General features: G+C 37.3%; 1 protein-coding gene across 1 annotated transcript in view; it reads left to right on the forward strand.

Annotated features, from left to right (window-relative positions):
* Positions 1 to 15,597, forward strand: part of LOC109277885 (cytochrome c oxidase assembly protein COX18, mitochondrial) — an 82,150-nt gene that overhangs the window by 51,617 nt on the left and 14,936 nt on the right. The window contains exon 10 of the transcript XR_008421754.1: positions 15,320 to 15,457. The gene's annotated coding sequence lies outside the window, so the exon portion shown is untranslated. The remainder of the gene's footprint in view (positions 1 to 15,319; positions 15,458 to 15,597) is intronic.

A 15,597-nucleotide genomic window follows, 5' to 3' on the forward strand; every position in this document is an offset into this window, starting at 1 on the left:
TAGCCTCTGGCAGCACCTTGCTTTGGCTCTTGGATAAGAACCCTAGACAAGAATGTGCTGTAGTTTATTTGGGCATCACCTGATTTTTGAATTAGCCAAGGAACGCCATTGCCTCAGCAATTTGCAGAGAAAAGCAGATTGTTACTAACTTGTCACCATTCAACCTCTAAATCTGCCAAACTTGCCTTGATCTGGACTAGATGTGATTCCATCCCTTAGGCTAATTTTGGGGACAAGAGCCCTGGAGTGGTGGGGAAGAGAAAGTTGTGTGGAAGTTTGAGGGGCAAGTCCTATCAGATAATCTCTCTAGAGATGATGTTCTTCTCTGAAGAAGATTTTTCTTCTTTTTTAACACATACTCTCCATCTCCTCTAATTGTAAAGTCATGCAATCCACAGATGTTGGCTTGGCAAGTGTGTCCACGCAGTCAGAAAAGCGAAGCAGCAGAAGGTTCAGTGTGCCAGGTACCAGGGCATGAGTTTTCAAGGAAGTGGTACCTTCCCAGTGCAATGGTCAATAGTCAAAACATTTTACCCCCTCTCCTCCTTTTTTCTTTGGAGGGTTAGAGAAGGGCTGGTGGGGGGGGGGGGGGATGTTGGGTTGGACTGGGGAAGAACCACAAAGGTGTTTTTCTGTAGAACAGATGAGGTCTCTGTACCGTATCTTGTGTTTAGTTTGGTTTTTATGGGTCCACAATTGAAATACACAAAAGCTAGGTGCCAAAAGGATTGAAAAGTCATTTGGAATAAGGATAGGAGCTGAACATGACCTCATGGGAAGAATGTTGCTCAGTGGAGACAAGTGGGAAACTTACATAGATGTGGGGGGCTGACACATTGTTCGCTTTCCAGAGAAGGGTTGGTCAGGGGCAGCATGCCAAATGCTGGTAAAAATGTTCTGAAGGGCAAACCTTACATGGCCTGAGCATTTGGAATTTTTTGTTGGCTTCTTTAAACTGCTATATTTTCCAACTCTTTGGGCATACGAAAGCTCTCTTCATTCCCTTGCAGGCTATTAATTTCCTAATATGTAGGTCTTTGTCTCATTGACTAAATCCAAGCCAAAGTTAAGCAAATGAGATATTTATTATCTCACAATTCTGTGAAGATTGGAATTACACTGCCACAAGCCAGAAAACTACCAGAAGGGAGGAAAGAGGCCAGGAACAGATCCCCAACACCTTCAGAGGAAACATGGCTCCACTGACACCTTTGTCTCAAACTTCTAGTCTACAGAACTGTGAGACAATACATTTTTGGTGTTGAAGCCATTCATTTTGAGATACTTTGTTACAGCAGCCCTAGGAGACTAACACACCATCTGAGCCCCTTGAACAAATTGAGTGTGAGAATCTATGCTTCTAGTGCGTTCTCTCACTGCCTCTTTTGCAAATGTTTCTTCCTAGAGCGTGAAGATACTAGCTCAGATGGAGTCTGTTTAGAGTATCATTCCCAGTGGTTATGTTTCTGTGTGCACTCAGTGTTTGTGGTTGAGGTGAACTTTGCTGAGTTATATGAATCAAAGTGTTTCAAAATGGACCTCCACATGAACTCTGGATGTCCTTTATCTTTGAATCAAGAAAAAAAGTTCTTAAAATGATTTGAAAAAAAAAAAAGACTTTTATATTTTAGATGGATTTCAAGGAATTAAATGTTTCCCACATTAAATATCTGTTAGAATGAGTATAATTGGACAACTTCAGATAAGTCATTTACCTGAGTTACATATCTTAAAAATGGTGGTAACAACAGTTTCCTACTTGCATCAAAGTGTTGCTTAAAAAAAAAAAATAGTGTGAAAGCCCACTATGAACTATAAAATACTATACACTTTTGTTGATATAAACTAAATTCATGATTATTGTTTTATTTATAATTTGCACTCTACATTCATTTAAAATATATTTGAGACATAATGAAATACAGATAATTAAAATAGAAAATAAAATACAAAATCATCTAGGGGAAAGAGAACACAAATATGCCTCAAATCCTAAACTAAAATAGTGTGGTAGAAACTGCCTTAGCAAACACCCAGGCTACAATTCCCAGTTTTCTTTGTAGTCAGATGTGGTCATATGATTTGGTTCTAGCCAGTGGGTCCTAGTGAATGGAAGTGATCTGTGCCACTTCCTGATCTGACTCATAAAGGCTTCCATGGTGTTTCTTTATGCCATAACCCATTCACAAAGGGTGGAATGGTGACCCGAATACCAGAGTGATTTCGGAAGCCATATATTGCATATGACACAGATCTGTTAGCCTAGAGCAACTGTGAGCAGCAGATAGACGCTTTCTCTTCTCCAAAGGCAACCAGAAATACCTGCCCTAGGCTGCTCTCTGAGTGTCTAAGAACCTCTGCTGTCATTGTATTTTGGACCTGTCATTTTATAGTAGTTTAGTCTAACTAATACATACAGTTACTATATCTGAGTATTAAATTTAGTTCACTTAGTTCATTTTTCAGGTTATCATCTTTCTCTGTTAATCCTTCCGTGTCTCCAGATTGCCTTCACAATTAAATTCAAAATCCTTAACATGGTTCACAAAACATGTTCTGATTTCTCCCTACTTCTCCATAGTGTTTCTTGCTACTCTTTATTTTGCAGATAATTCTCCAATGAAACAGAAAAACTTGCCTTTCCTCTAACATTCTCATTTTTGTGTTTCTTGCTCTCCCTGAACTGCTTTCTCTTTTTCCTGCCTAGTTTTAGATGATCTCAACTCTCACCTGTGGAAAGCCTTTCTTAATTCTCCACTCTCCTGACTAAATATTTATCTTATAGTTTCCCACAGCACTCCATCTGTTCTACTAAGACTTACTTTCCTCTATTGTAATCATTGGTTTGATTTAGGGACCTGTCAACTGACCTAGAGTTCATTGATGGCAGAAGACTTTCTTTGAGACATCTTTGTATCCCTAGTTTCTACCAGAGTACCTGAAATGTTTTTCAAATAAGTAAGCAAATTATTTCAGTGCTATTTATTGAGTGCTTCACATGTGTCAGGCCCTTTAAGTGCTGGGGATCCAAAAAATGACAAGGCCTCTGCCTTCATGGAGATCACAGTCTAGTGGAGGAGACAGACATCAATCAAATAATCAAACAAAAAATGTACAACCTTGGTAATGCTGTACATATGCATATATCAGCCATTAATAACGTTCCAGTCTGACTTCTCAGCACTTGAGTACAAGAAATTTAAGATTTGGCACTCAAAATTATTGCAGTTTGAAAACATGTAAAATTATTGAATCCTATAAATATTAATCAGACCTATCACATATTGAGCTTTTTTTATGGGTGAGGCACTTCAAAAAGATGATCACATTAAGATCTTCTTGAATTCTCAGGAAAACCCTATCAGTTGTAGACTATTATTACAGAGAATGAATTTATAATTATGGTCTCTAGACCAAACACAAAATCAGAACCATCTACCTAAAAGTGCCATCAGGCATGGCTTGGGGAATTAGTTTTTGGCCATGCCTTGTACCAAGCTCTGATCATGGTATTGATCTACAACTTGCTCTTCCTCACAGAAGAAAGTAAAAAGTGAGATGCTTCTTAGATCTGGTGAAATTTCAACTTCAAATCATGGGCATCTAATGTATTCCTGTGAGCTCTTAGGGAAGCCTGAGAAAGTATACCTCCTGGTGAGGGTTTACTGCATGTTTTTTCCCCTCACCTTTCTTTTCTTTTTTTCCACTGTTTCCATACAATCATCCCCATTTTTCAGATAGAGAGTTGGGGATTAGTGAGATAACAAGTGCTATGTCCAGAGGTGTGATGTGATTTGCCTAAATTCAGGTATGAAAAGTAAAGAAAACTCTGTTTTCATAGATAGATAGATAGATAGATAGATAGATAGATAGATAGATAGATGGCTTATACAGACAGAAGAAAATACATAGGTTTATAATTTTAGCTATTTAAAAAAGGAAGCACTCAGATTTTTCAGGTAGTACATTTCTGGCCTTTGATTGTAGAAGAAATTGGAATTTTATGATCATTCATTCATTCCTTCATTCACATATGGGAGTAAAAATGTTCCATAGGGACACTGTCCTTGCTCTGGAGGAGAATGAAAGAGATACACACGCAAATATAGGAAAAATACTGATTTCTGTGATAGAGCAGCTGTTACATATTATGAACATGTAAAGAAGGTGGTAGCTATATTTCCATGCATGGTCAGGAACAGTCTGAGGAGGTGACATTGTCCCCTTGGTTTGAGTAGAAATTCATGAAACAGAAGAGAGAGAGAGAGAGAGAGAGAGAGAGAGAGAGAGAGATATATACAGGGAAGAAGTACATAGTGTGCAAGAGCTTGGAGATATTACAGGGAACATAGGAAAAGAGCAAAGAGTTCAGTTTGCTTGTTATAGAGGATACTAGGAGTGTGGCAGTGGTGAGAGTGACTGGGGGAAAGGTAGACTAAATCATGGAAAGCTTTGTAGACTATTACAGGACTAGAAGTTAAGATATTATCTTATGTAAAATATAAAATGTGAGGTTAATGAAGACATTTAAGACAGGGAAAGGACATAAACATATTGGTGTTTTCAAATGGTAACAGTGCAGTTAGGAAAGAAGAATTGCTTTGAGAAATATCTTTTCAAGAAAAATTTAGGAGATAGAAATTATCTTATCGGAGATAGAACTGATAGCAAAAATTATTTAGGTGAGAGGAAGGACTGGAGCTGTGCTTTCCCATAGGATAGCCACATAAGGCTTTTTAAATTTAAATTACATTAAATGCAGCGAAAATTCATCTCCTCAGCCACTAGCCACATTCCACATGCTCTATGACCATGAGTGTCTTGGACACAATATTGGACAGCACAGACACAGAACATTACCATAATTACGGAAAGTTCTTTTTTTTGTTTGTTTAGTAGAAATTTCTATTGGACAACACAGGACTAACATATCACTCTGTTTTAAGTTTGGGTAGTGAATGACAATGGCACTTATCAAAATAGGGAATATAAGAAAGTTTGAAAGGGAAAAAAAGGACTTCCATTTGGATACAATGTGTCTGAGATACTGTTGGACATCCAGGTGAAAATGTCAAGCAAGCCGTTATTAGATCTGGTACTCAGGAGAGGCAAGTTTAGAGACAGATAGATATCAGAGTCTTCAACTTACAGGCTGAAGCCATGGAAGTGGTATGAGAAGAGGACCCGGAATACCCCATAGGTCTTCCTCACTTAAAGGGAAGCAGAGAAATAGTAGTACAGTATGAAAAGTGATCCAAAGAAGAGCAATCTGAAAAGCCCAGAGAAGAATTCTGATAGAGTGATAAAGTTAGTAATGAAAATAAATAAATAAAATTAAAAATTAAAAAAAGTGTAGACCCTGAATATTCTTTACCTGTAAGTAGGAGTGGGTGGAGTTGAAAAGACTTAAATGGCCTTGGAGTAAAGGTGTAATTACTGAGCCAAATGTCAGAGACAGTGGAAGGAAAGATGGGTGAATCTTGAAAAGGGAAAAAGATTACTTCTGTTTCCCAGAGCCAGGGTGGAAGGAGAGAATGATTAATAGTTGCGGGTGGAGGTAGAGAAATTTGGAACTGTTCACATCCTAGTTTTGTAACTAATGTTTTCAAGTATGATTTATAGACTATACAGAAACATTATGTATATGGCTAATGTTGAACCTTGACAAAAGCCAAAGGCATGTCAACTCAATTCATAAGATTTTGCATCGGAGGAAGCTAATGAAGTCTAAATGGACAATTTTCCAGACTGGGATGATTTATAGTAAATCCATTAAGTAGCTTCTGATAGGTCTGTGTCTAAATTGGACTTCTGTAGAGCAGGTTAATAATCAGCTCAGAGTTGAATTTTGTGGTAAATAAGCTCTAAGAAAGACAAAATGAATAAATGAATGAATCTACTTTACACATCAGAATCAAACTTCAGAGTACGAAATACAGAAAATAAAAAGAAAACCTAAAACACTAACAGAGAAGAGAAAACATTAACTACAAGGGTAGGTAATTAGATTGGCAACAGGCTTCTTACTGGCAACAATAGAAGACCTAAGAAAGAAGGGAAATATCTTTAAAGAAAACATAGTTGCCAATCTAGTATACCCAACTAAACTATGATTCAAGGGCAAAGATAAAATGAAAACATTGAAGAGTAATCCTGAAAGAATTTACTAGTTATAGATTCTCATGGAAAAAATTAAGGACACACTTTAGGAATAAAACTTTTTAATGTACAGAAGGAAAGAATGAGAAGCAAGAGGCAATGTGATAAAAAGAAATGGGTATGTATGGCAATATCTAAATAATCACTAACTCTGTAAATAATAAAAATAGAACTGATTAGCTTGGAGATAAAACATATATGGAGGTAAAATACTGACAATAATGTATAAAACAGGAATGTGAGTAGAGTGAAAAGTTCAGCAGAACTTTTACTTATTCAGGAAGAAGAGAGTTAAATTGTTTCAGATTTTAAGTCAAATTATGCATGTGAAAATTATAAGGGTAACCGTTCAAGTTATAGAATATATAAAATTCAAATAACTCAAAATCTGAAAACAAAAAAAGATCAAACTTAAGCCAAGCAAGAGAATAGAAAAAAAGAATTATAGGGAATTTTTTCATATTGCCCCTATTGGCTCTGATCGATCTATCTATCTATCTATCTACCTACTATTTATTTATGAGAGAGCTGCAAGTGAGTGAGGGGCAGAAATAGAGAGAGAGAATCCCATGAGGTGCAGTGAGAGAGGGAGAGAAAGAGGGAGCGAGAGTGCGGAGTCCAAGCTCACCTGAAGTGGGGCTCAAACTCACAAACTGAGATCATGACCTGAACCAAAGTCGGATGCTTGACCAACTGAGCCACACAGGCACCCTGGCTCTTTTTTAATTTTAATTTAAAAATGTTTCACTATCAATTGTGAATGTTTTTGAGTCTATGGGTTTAAGAAAAAGGGAAAATATGCAGTTTTCCTCAAATCTATGACATGCCAACCAACATAGTGCTACATGTTAGTGTTACATAGTGTCATTTTGGTGGTGAAATGACTGTATGCATAGCAATTCTAGCAGAAATAGGAGAAAGCTATTAGAACTAAAGAGTTTAGCAAAGTTTTAGATATATGACCTATTTATAAAAATCAGTAGTATTTCTCTATGCAATTATCAACTAGAAAATATAACTGAAATGAGATGTTATTTATAATATCACCACAAATGAATAAATTTCTACAAATCAATCTAGAAAATAAAGCCAATATCTTTGTGGAGAAATATTCAAAGCTCCATTAAAAACATAAAAGACACTTTGAATAAATGGATAGGCTGATTTAATGTAGTACAGATGTCACTTTTCCTCAAACAAATCTACAAACTCAATACAATTCCAGTCAAAATTCCATTTATATTTTTTTGAAGAACTTGAAAAACTGTATAAAATCTAGGAAAATAAAAGTCTATGAATAGCTAAGCCACATTTGAAAAAGAAAAGAGAGGATTTACTACATCAGATATTAAGACACTTGACAATTATGTGGTTTAAAGTTGTTAAAAAATTATTGGTTATGGAACAAAGAGTGGAATGGAATAAAGACTCATAAATTGAACTTTGAATATGGGAAACATACAGCTGACAGGTAAAGTGACATAATAAAAAAAAAAAGATGTAAGAACAGATTATTTTAGTGTCACTGGAACATTCCTCATACAAGAAGAAATTTGGACCCCTATTTTATACTGTATAGGAGGCAGTTCTGCATAAATTAGAGACATCATTGTGAAGGTTAAAGATTCTAAATATAATAAAATATTTATTAAAAAACGACAACATCAATGACAAAACACAAACCCAATGAAAAATGCATTAAGGATATGAAAAGGCAGTATAAAGCGGGAAGTCTGAATGGCTAACAAATTCCCAAAGAGATCTCAAATGTAATCAAAGAAATTAAAGCCAACAGTGAGATGCTCTATTAAAGCTATCAGAATGGCAGACATTAGAAATGTGCATACCAAGTAGAGGTCAGGATATATAATGATAGATACTCTAATGTTCTCCTGTGGATGCATGCAGTGGTATGTTCATTGCTGTTACACCCTATGGTCTGGCAGGCTCTTGGTTGTTTATCCCAGAGAATTTCTTGCACATATCTATGAAGATCCATATAAGTAAATGTTAAAATATGAAATAATGTGTATGTTAGACCTGATGAAAGCATGAGATATTTGAAGAGAAGAGAAAGTAGGGCAGCAGGTTGGTGGGATGTCCACAAGTTTGTTATTTTTTCTTTTGGGTTTGAGTTTTGAGGACAGGCTATAAAACCATCTGGATAGGGATGGGGGAAGCACAGTGACTGGGCTATTTGTGCATATTTTTATGCAAAGCCTTGCCTTTGGCATGAGCCATATCTAACATGGTGAGAGAAGGAAATAAACACAGATGGAGGAAGGTGCCTAGAGGAATGAACCTGAGGTCTTGTGCCTGATTCCACACTGCAGGTCATGTGAGGGCAATGAGTGCACTGGAGATATGGGCCCGCAGTAAGGAGGCAGCAATGTGTGGGGACTTCCTGAGAACCAATGGCTGTATCTACTGACTCCAGCAGTGGGTGTCTGCATGATGCTCTGTAGGGCTAGGAGTGATCAGCCACATTTCAGTAGATGTCATCATAGAATTCCCAGGGACCAAACTGTATCCAACTGCTTCATAAGCCCACATACTAAGAAAAGGCATAAAGACCTACAGGTGAGGAATGTAAACACTCCTTCTTCGGATAGTTAAAATCACATGATTTCTCACATACCCACAGACAACATATTGGAAAGGAGAAAGGGGAAGAGGAGGTGTGCTAAAAAGATTGGTAACTTACCCCAAAGAGAGTTAACCTGAAAGAAATTGTTAAGCAGGAAGAGATGTCTTTAACTGGCATAGGAGATTAGATCAGTTTTAAAATAAGAAGACACTGCATTTCCCCCTTGCATATATGTGTGTAAAGTTGGTGACATGACCTTGCTACATTGCCGTATGTATTGTCATTGCACCAAATTAAGAATGTGATTCAGGCAGTTCTTTTTCATACTTGGTCTAAACAGATGGAAACCCCATGGAGCAAATTATAGGATGATTCAGAGCAGGAAACACACTTTCACAAGGAAACAAGAATCATAAGGCTATGGTAATCATGTGTAATGGGTTCACCCACGACTATTAAACAGAGGCCCTTGTGGGATAAAATCAGCCTCTATGACTCTTAATGGTGTTGACAAGCTGAGAAACTTGAGTCGGCCTGCCTCAGGTGATTTCAGGACTCCAGTGGCATTCCTCATGTCCTCACTTTTTTTTTTTTTAAATCTGACAGATGCTAGCCTTTGCTTTTCAGTTCTTGGCTATTATTTTCCATTCATAAAATTCATGTACCTTGATTTAACACCGATTTAAAGCAATTCCTCCCCCCCTTTTTTTGGTCACCAAATCTAGTTATTTCTTCCTACCGTGTTTTGAGTAATAATGTCTACCAGCAGGGAGAACTTGTTTTAAGATAGTAGTTTCTCATTTTTAATTAATCAAAGATATAGAACAGTTCAAAGTAGAACTTCTGGTCTGCTTCTAGCCACTTAGTATATATAACCACCTTAGTATATTCTAGGCTACAGTTTCCCTCTATGCTCATTTATCACCTTGAGGACCTCTAAAATGGAGACACAGTAAACCAAGAAGCCAGTACAGTACAGTTTTGGGGAAAGAACATGACTGATTTTTGAACTGCTTCACATCCTAGTTTTGTTTTTCACTTAGGCAAGACACTAAACGGAGTCTCTCTCATTTATTTAAAAGAGATAAGACTTGGGGCGCCTGGGTGGCGCAGTCGGTTAAGCGTCCGACTTCAGCCAGGTCACGATCTCGCGGTCCGTGAGTTCGAGCCCCGCGTCAGGCTCTGGGCTGATGGCTCGGAGCCTGGAGCCTGTTTCCGATTCTGTGTCTCCCTCTCTCTCTGCCCCTCCCCCGTTCATGCTCTGTCTCTCTCTGTCCCAGAAATAAATTAAAAAAAAAAAAAAAAACGTTGAAAAAAAAAAAGAAAAAAAAATAAAAGAGATAAGACTTTCTGCATTATTGTGAGAAAGTTTAGATGGTTCAATATGCATAACAGTAAAGAGGGGGAAAGAAACCACTTAGTTTCCAATATTTAGGGTTATTTTACCCTAGTTTTATCTAACATTAGCTCTATAAACAAGGAGGCTCTAAATGAGAATAAAAAGTAAAGTTAATTGAGAAGTTTTGGTAAATCCTCCAGTGGAATTCCTCCCAGAACATGAGAAAGTGAACGAATGACGCTAAAGTGAGTAACAAATGTTTCTCAGAGGGAGGTAGTATCCAGTTCTTTAACAAATCAGTGGATAGATCATTAAACAAATTTTGGCGATAGATCATGGTAGGAATTTCCCCAAGCTGCTATAACAAAGTACCACAAACTGGGTGGCTTAAACAACAGAAATTTATTGTCTCATAGTTCTAGAGGCTGGAAGTCTGAAACCAAGGTGTCACCAGGGCCATATTCTCTCTTAAATCTGTAGTGGAGACTCTTTCCTTACCTCTTCTAGCTTCTGCTGTGTATCAGTGATTCCGGGCACTCCTTGGCTTGCAGGTGAATCACTCCAATCTCTATAATCAGATGGCTCTCTTCTCCCTGTGTGTCTTTACCTTGTCTTCCTTCTGTGAGTGTTTGTGTCCAAATTTCCCCTTTTTATAAAGACACTGGTCATACTGGATAAAGGGCACATCCTGTTCCAGCATGACCTCATTTTACCCAATTACACCTGCAACAACCCATTTCCAAATAGGTCACATTCTAAGGTACTGGGAGTGGAAACTTCAACATATGAATTTGTAGCGGGGGGGAGGGTGGGGTGGGAACACAATTCAACCCATAACAAGGAGAAAGGCTAACTCATAGCCAGAGGACTAACCAACAACTTTGGGACACCTGGGTGGCTTAGTCAACTAAGCGTCCACTTCGGCTCAGGTCATGATCTTGCAGTCCGTGAGTACGCATCGGGCTCTGTGCCAACAGCTTGGAGCCTGGAGCCTGCTTTGGATTCTGTGTCTCCCTCTCTTTTTCTGCCCCTCTCCTGCTCATGCTCTGTCTCTCTCTCTTTCTCTCTCTCAAAATAAATAAACAAACAAACAAACACTAAAAAAATAAAAGGAAAGAACTAACAAGAACCTTGATAATTTTGTGTATTCTGTTTTCTTTCAGTCCTGAGTCAATAAAAATTGGGGGTTTAACTGGGCTCTTGGGTATTCGTCACTGGTTAGAGAGCTGTTTGGAGGCTGGGTAGGTTCATTGGAAGCGTAGTTCTATTCCAGAGATGGTTTGGCATATGGAGCTCACCAGGGGTAAAGACTGTGGTAATGTGTGGGTGAGCCAGCAGGAGAGGTAGACAAGTCCAGACACAAGTTGAAAAGAACCTTTCTACTCTGGACTCACTTCCCAGCGCATTGCAGAAAGCAGTTCCTACTGGACCCAGGGAAAGCGCCTTCTCAATAGAATGTGACCTTCTCCTTCCAGAGTCACAGATTTATGAATTTTCCTGTTGGTTTCTTTATTTTCATCTCTCTAGTTGCTCGGAGGAAAATCAGGATAATTCTGACAGTAGAACTTTCAACTTAAGGCCTTTTATTGCTCCTGGGTTTGTGGTTTTGGGTATTACTCATACATTTACATCCACAAAGTAACCTTGAGTTGTTGAAATGTGGTCATTAATTAATCAAGTAATCTAAGTAAAACCTTCCCTGTTAGGCATTTCTTGTATCATTTTTCCAGTGAGTTTGAAACTGGGTTTCCAATAATTTCTGATCATGAAGGATCCTCTGGCTTAGGACTCACAGTAGAAAAGTTCATGGAAAGCCTAGGGTATTAACTTCTTTCCTGGCTGTATTCCAGTTGGTTTTAAATCACTCTGCTTGCTTTGGCTTTCCCACATTACCTCTTTATGTGGGTGTTATAGGAACCTTCCACTAGTGTCCAGTAAAACTCACCCCTTCCCTCTCAGTCTTGCTACAAAAGGTTGGAAAAAAAAAAAAAACCTGGTGGTACCCTTACCTTAAAAGTCAGGCCAAAGGATAGACAGAGGTAACAAAGAGGGGAAGCTGGGAGTGGTCATCATTTTTCACACTTAACTGTTTGTGAGGGACAATCAGAAAAGAGCTCTATGGAGGGAATGGCTCTTTATGGAGTGAGCCCTTTGGAGGAAATATGAGTCCCATGAGAATTTGAAGTTCACCTAGAGGTTTAAGAAAGGATTAGCAATTCATGTGTGCTACCAGCCAAAGGCAGAAAGGAAGTTATTCTTGTGTTGTGGGTGGTCAAATGTCCATGGAGCTATGAGATTATCTGACGGAGGTAAATAGCAGTGAAGAAGAACAAAGAAGGGATGTTTTTTTTTTTTTTCTAAGCATACAGCTGTACTACTAAGTCATCCAGGTTAGGACTGAGCACTTAGGAGGATGTTCAGATATAGAGAGCACCACACACTCTCATAATATCTCTTCATTAAAAAATTATTTTTATCCCCCAGTTTTTAATTATGAAAATAATAATACATGCACATTGAAGAATAATCAGACTGTATGGAAACAAATTAAGGAACTGAAAAAAATACATACTATAGACCTTCTACCACAATTATTTTCATTATTACGTATTACCTTCTAGTTTTTGTCTAATGCATTCATTTTCCTTGAGTTGCAATCTGCTTGATATTAAATCATAAACATTTTCGCATGTCACAGTCTTTATCATTATCATTTTACACCACAATATACTAGTTCATTGTATTATGTATGTTAAACCATTTTCCTATGGTGGGATATTGGGAAACATGCACTTTTATGGGTAACTTGAATTATAGTCTTCGTAGATGGTGTTTTGCTTCATTGCATTTGGGGCGAATACATTTTCCAGGAACCATATTGGGTTCATTAGACATAAGAATTTGATACCAGTACCTGAATTTAATAAAAAGTGAGAATTACCCAGTACCTGTACCACCAGCCATTTGTAGGAGATGAGTATTAGAATGTTGGTAACATGGAATTGGTACTCTAAAAAAAAAAGAAAGAAAGAAAGAAAAAGGAATGAAAAGTACTCTCTGGGTGTCAAAGACAGTCAAAGAGAATTTTGAGGCATTAGCAGAGAGATTAGTGACTATTATAATGTATTTCTGTGTTCTGGATAAGAAGGCATTCGGCATGGTCTGCCCAAAATGAAGCCAGAATTCCAAGTAGAAATGCAATAACGTTAAGAAAACTTTTCTTGGCATTATAAGCTCACACATGTACTTTTATATGCTACAAAGTTGAAAAAAAAGTTAAAATTCTGAAGTATTGAGGCCACAGCTATAAAAAATTAAGGTTTTAAACTAGATTTATGAAAGTAAGAAAATATATGTTATGGTATGCTAAATGCTATTCTAACTACTGCTTTTTCATGCTGGCAAATGTTCTGCTTCTGCCAATGTGAACAATTATTTTTGCTGGCCCAAAACAGTTCAAACAAAAACAGAAGTCAGCCACCATTTCTTAACATAGTAAAGTTGAAAATTTCAAACATTTAATGGAAATTATTTTCACATTTATTTCATTGGTATTCAAAGGAAGTAGTAGGAATTCCATAAGAGTTTGTGTTTATGACAAAAGTAAATTGCTAATGTAAAGTTATTTGGAGGTTAGAAGTATGGTAAATGGAGATGATTTAGAAAGAAACAAGAGTATCTATTTTAAAAACATTATTATTAGCTTCTTCCTTCTTTGACCCTCACAGACTATGTAAGAGTCTGAAAAAGACACGGTGAGTGGACTACCAAATATTCATTCTTTTTTCATGTTTAACAGAAACCAAATTCCTCAGTGAGTTCCACAGATTCAGCTAAAATACTTTCCCAGACTTGCTTACAGTTTGGAGTAGCTACATGACATTTTCGGCTGATGAAATAATTGACAAAAATGCTAGATTCAACTCCTTTACTCTTCTTTCCTTCTTGTTCTTGCCTGGAAGACAGGTAGTTAGGTTGAAAGTAACATCCAACTTGGGACACCCCACAGCAAGGATGAGGAATTAGCTATATAATGAGAATGAGGAATGAAAAGGAAGTGGGATCCAGGGACACTGATGACACCATGGAACTAACCACTGGGCTGCTTGTCTCTGCACTTCTTTTTATGTGAGGCAAATTATGTGAGGCTCTATGGTTAAGCCACTGGCATCAGTTTTTTGCTACATACAGTACACACAAATGCTAAATGAGGCAGAGCCCTTGATATAGCCTCTTTTTGTATCTTGTACTTCTATTTACAAAGTCTCTGCTATGATAATAATGTGTTTAATGATTTTTGTCCTCAAATCTTCTGAGCTATTAACTACATTAATGACTTAACATTTGTAAAGCATCCTCTCTTGTTCATCATTGTATTTAATGCCTACAAGTATCTGACATACCATGTGAACTTAATAAATTATATTTCCAGGTAATTTGGAAAGCTGTTTTGACTCCAAAATACACACGCATGCGCACACACACACACACGCCCATCTTTACATAAATACATGGATGCATAAACATTCTATATATTTATGTTATGTGTTTTAAAATACTTGTATTGCTTTGAAGTACTCAGATATTAAAGAATTATTCTACGAGAATAATTGTCACTATTTCTTTTCCAGTTAGGATTTGTGTATTACTGTAATAATGGACATTTATGTGTCTCATTGAATGCTAAGGTCTTAGGGAAGCATAAGAGAACTGATGTGGCTGAAAGGGAGATAAACAGTGACTTTGGATCTCCAGCTGCATTTGTCAGGCCACAAGCATTCTGTAAAAACGAAACAAAACAAAACAAACACGCAGGATTTTAAACTCAAGTAACTTTTGGAAATACAGCATGTTACACCGTCTTTATCCTGGTGATTCATGGGTCCATTAAAGTTGCCTACAGTAGAGAAAACTGTTTAACTCTGTGTAATCTGGAATTTTCCAATCTTATGTGATCATCAAGCCCTTCTATTCAAGTTACACCTATTAATAATGCTCAGGGAAGATACTTCTGTAACACATACTCTGAAAAACCCTACAATTCAGTGACCAGAAACCTGAAAAATCATCGCTATTACATGGTATTGATCTACATTAGTTAGTGTAACTAGATAGTAATGAGAAATAAAACATATGACTTTTGGAAAAGAGTAGAAAAATGAAGACTTTTTGCAGAAGACAGAAATACCTAGTTTACCATGAAGGTGAGGCATTTATTTTGTTCCCTATTTTAGCTCCAGTGGCCAGAGTAACATGTAAGTGTTACTTGTTGGTGGAAGGAAGGCTTGGTGGAAGGAAGGATTGATGGAGAGATAAGGGATCTCATGGGATCCAGTATTCTAGAGAAACATCCTGAGAAAGTTGCCTAACAGGTATGGTTTGATAACCTTTCTGAAGACTTGAATGTGCCTCACATACTGCTTTTTCTCCAAATTGTCATTGTTTAAAACTTTTGAGTTTTACTCTAATGATAGAAAATATGTGGACTTGATATCTATCAATCAGAATTTTC

Source organism: Panthera pardus, unplaced genomic scaffold (genome assembly GCF_024362965.1).
Source record: "Panthera pardus isolate Hobbes unplaced genomic scaffold, ASM2436296v1 HiC_scaffold_13, whole genome shotgun sequence".
Lineage (NCBI taxonomy): Eukaryota > Metazoa > Chordata > Mammalia > Carnivora > Felidae > Panthera > Panthera pardus.